Source organism: Cyprinodon variegatus, unplaced genomic scaffold (genome assembly GCF_000732505.1).
Source record: "Cyprinodon variegatus isolate N-32 unplaced genomic scaffold, C_variegatus-1.0 Scaffold2301, whole genome shotgun sequence".
Classification (NCBI taxonomy): Eukaryota; Metazoa; Chordata; class Actinopteri; order Cyprinodontiformes; family Cyprinodontidae; genus Cyprinodon; species Cyprinodon variegatus.
The window spans coordinates 2,301-4,779 of record NW_015152754.1 but is presented as its reverse complement, the minus strand read 5'-3'; the positions used below and the strand labels follow the sequence as shown (position 1 = coordinate 4,779).

The following is a 2,479-nucleotide window of genomic DNA, read 5'->3' as shown; positions in this document are numbered from 1 at the left end:
ATGGCAGGAAAACATCTCTGAGGACATGAAGGAGGCCAACCACTGCAGCTCTGCTTCTTCCTGTGAAGTTTAACGTCTCCCATCTAAGTACAGCTGGTGGGTGGAGGAGGGGGGGCCCGGCACTGAAACGACACAAGCAGAGTCCACTGAACACAACATTGCTCGCCCTGTAAAGTAGGACCAACGTGACACGTACTGGTCTAATTCGATCCCTGGGAAACTCTGAGGGGGTGTGGCTTCTGGCTTCAGCCTCTGTTGGAACAGCAGAAGCATGATGGCATCAGGAGGATCACAGGTTACAGGGAAACACTCAGGACTGCACCTCTGACCTGCTGTGAGCGGCTCCTCTACGTCAGCAGACTGCTGCTGCTCCTCTTCGCCACCAGGGGGTGAAGCAGTGCTTGCAGAAGCAGCACTAGGAGCTGGGGGGATTTGGAGGGGGGGTGAGCAAGGAGATGGTGCAGAATGAAGAGGCTGGGTAGAAAAATAATTAATATTTGGTGAGAAAACGATTATTAAAAAAAAACACATTAATCCATCAGAAATGTGGAGGGTTCATACTCAGCACCTCCTCCTCTTCATCCCCCTCCTCTTCATCAGGCAGTGGCTCCACCAACAATGATGGGAATACCCCGGTTCTTCCATCTAGTTCTCCCTCCCAAAATCCATCATCTATCTAAAAAAACAAAAATCCGCCATATTGAGAGTGTCTGTTTGTCTGAGCAGCTTTTCTACGTCTGCTGACTGCCGAGCTGAAGCTAAACACATCAGGCTAACGCCTGCTGGATCGTTCTGTCCTTTACTCCATTACAGGATAATCCTGTTATCTGATGTAACTGATTACAATAAAAGCCCCTCCAGTTAGAGCAGAAGGTTCCCCCCAGCCTGTTTGCAGCGTGATCAGAGGTTTAATACGATCCTAGAGCCATACGCTACCTAGAAAACCCATCTGCTGATCGGTTTAAAGTGATTTATACCATAGATAATGTTAGGTACAGGGTTAGGACTAACCCTAACCCTAACCAACAACATGATACAGAAAATACACACCTCTCCATGTGTACGGCGGATGAGACGAATCAGCGCCCCCTCCTGGAAGGAAAGCTCTTCTGCACTTTGAGCCTGGTAGGAGTACAGCGCTTTGGCAAGACCTAAATCAGATGAGATGATGAGATTCACACCCTTTATTTTAGGTTGTTCCAACACTACTGACTCATTTATTGTAAAGGGGGCTGAAAGGAAAGGGGGGGAGACATGGAACATAGGCCGGACTGGAACCCTAGTCAGCCACATGGGGGACTAGACTGGAAAAGGAAGACCTGAGTGGTCTGCAAGATAGATCCACTGACAATAGATCTGTTATGGATTGAGGTACTGATATATGCGGTGATTTCTAGACTAAAAGCAGGATTTAAAGAGGGTCTATTTTCTGAGCAACAGGGAGCCAGAGGAAGAACTTCAGAACCGGGCTGATGTGCTCTACTTTCTATAGTTCNAAGGAGTGTTTAGCTTTGAAATGCATTGAACTGAAAATATTTTTTTTTGGCTAACACAGTGGCTAGTATAGAGGCTAACACAGTGGCTAGTACAGTAACTAACTGCGGCTAACACAGTGGCTAGTACAGCGGCTAACACAGTGGCTAATAAAGTGGCTAGTACAGCTAGTATAGCAGCTAACACAGCGGCTAACACAGTGGCTAACACAAGGCATAGTACAGCGGCTAACATAGTGGCTAAAACAGTGGCTAACACAGCAGCTAACACGGGATAGTACAGCGGCTAGTAGTGTTGCTAACACAGCGGCTAATACAGTGGCTAGTACAGCAGCTAACACAGCGGCGAAAACAGTGGCTAACACATCGGTTAACACTTGGGCTAGTACAGCAGCTAAAACAGAGGCTAGTACAGTGGCTAACACAGTGGCTAATAAAGTGGCTAATATAGCAGCTAACACAGTGGCTAACACAAGGGATAGTACAGGGGCTAACACAGTGGCTAAAACAGCGGCTAACACAGAGGATAGTACAGCGGCTAACACAGTGGCTAATAAAGTGGCCAGTACAGCTAGTATAGCAGCTAACACAGTGGCTAACACAAGGGATAGTACAGCGGCTAACACAGTGGCTAAAACAGCGGCTAACACAGAGGATAGTACAGCGGCTAACAGTGGCTAACACAGGGGCTAGTACAGCGACTAACACAGCAGCTAACACAGAGGATAGTACAGCGGCTAACACAGCGGCTAGTACAGCTGCTAACATGGCGGCAAGGAGATTAGGAGGTAGATTAGGTTTAGTGTATATTGTTACCAGGGTTACAATTATTACAGCATACACTCACCGGCCACTTTATTAGGTACCCCATGCCAGTAACTGGTTGGACCCCCTTTTGCCTTCAGAACTGCCTCATTTCTTGGTGGCATAGATTCAACAAGGTGCTGGAAGCATTCCTCAGGGAGTTTGGTCCATATTGACATGAT

General features: G+C 47.5%; 1 long non-coding RNA gene across 1 annotated transcript; it reads right to left on the bottom strand.

Annotated features, from left to right (window-relative positions):
- On the bottom strand, positions 1-476 carry LOC107080764. The gene is made up of 3 exons (XR_001480982.1): positions 330-476; positions 197-252; positions 1-122 (listed from the first exon to the last, which is right to left on the bottom strand). It is a non-coding gene; the product is annotated as an uncharacterized LOC107080764 (long non-coding RNA).
- Positions 477-2,479: the final 2,003 nt, after the last annotated feature.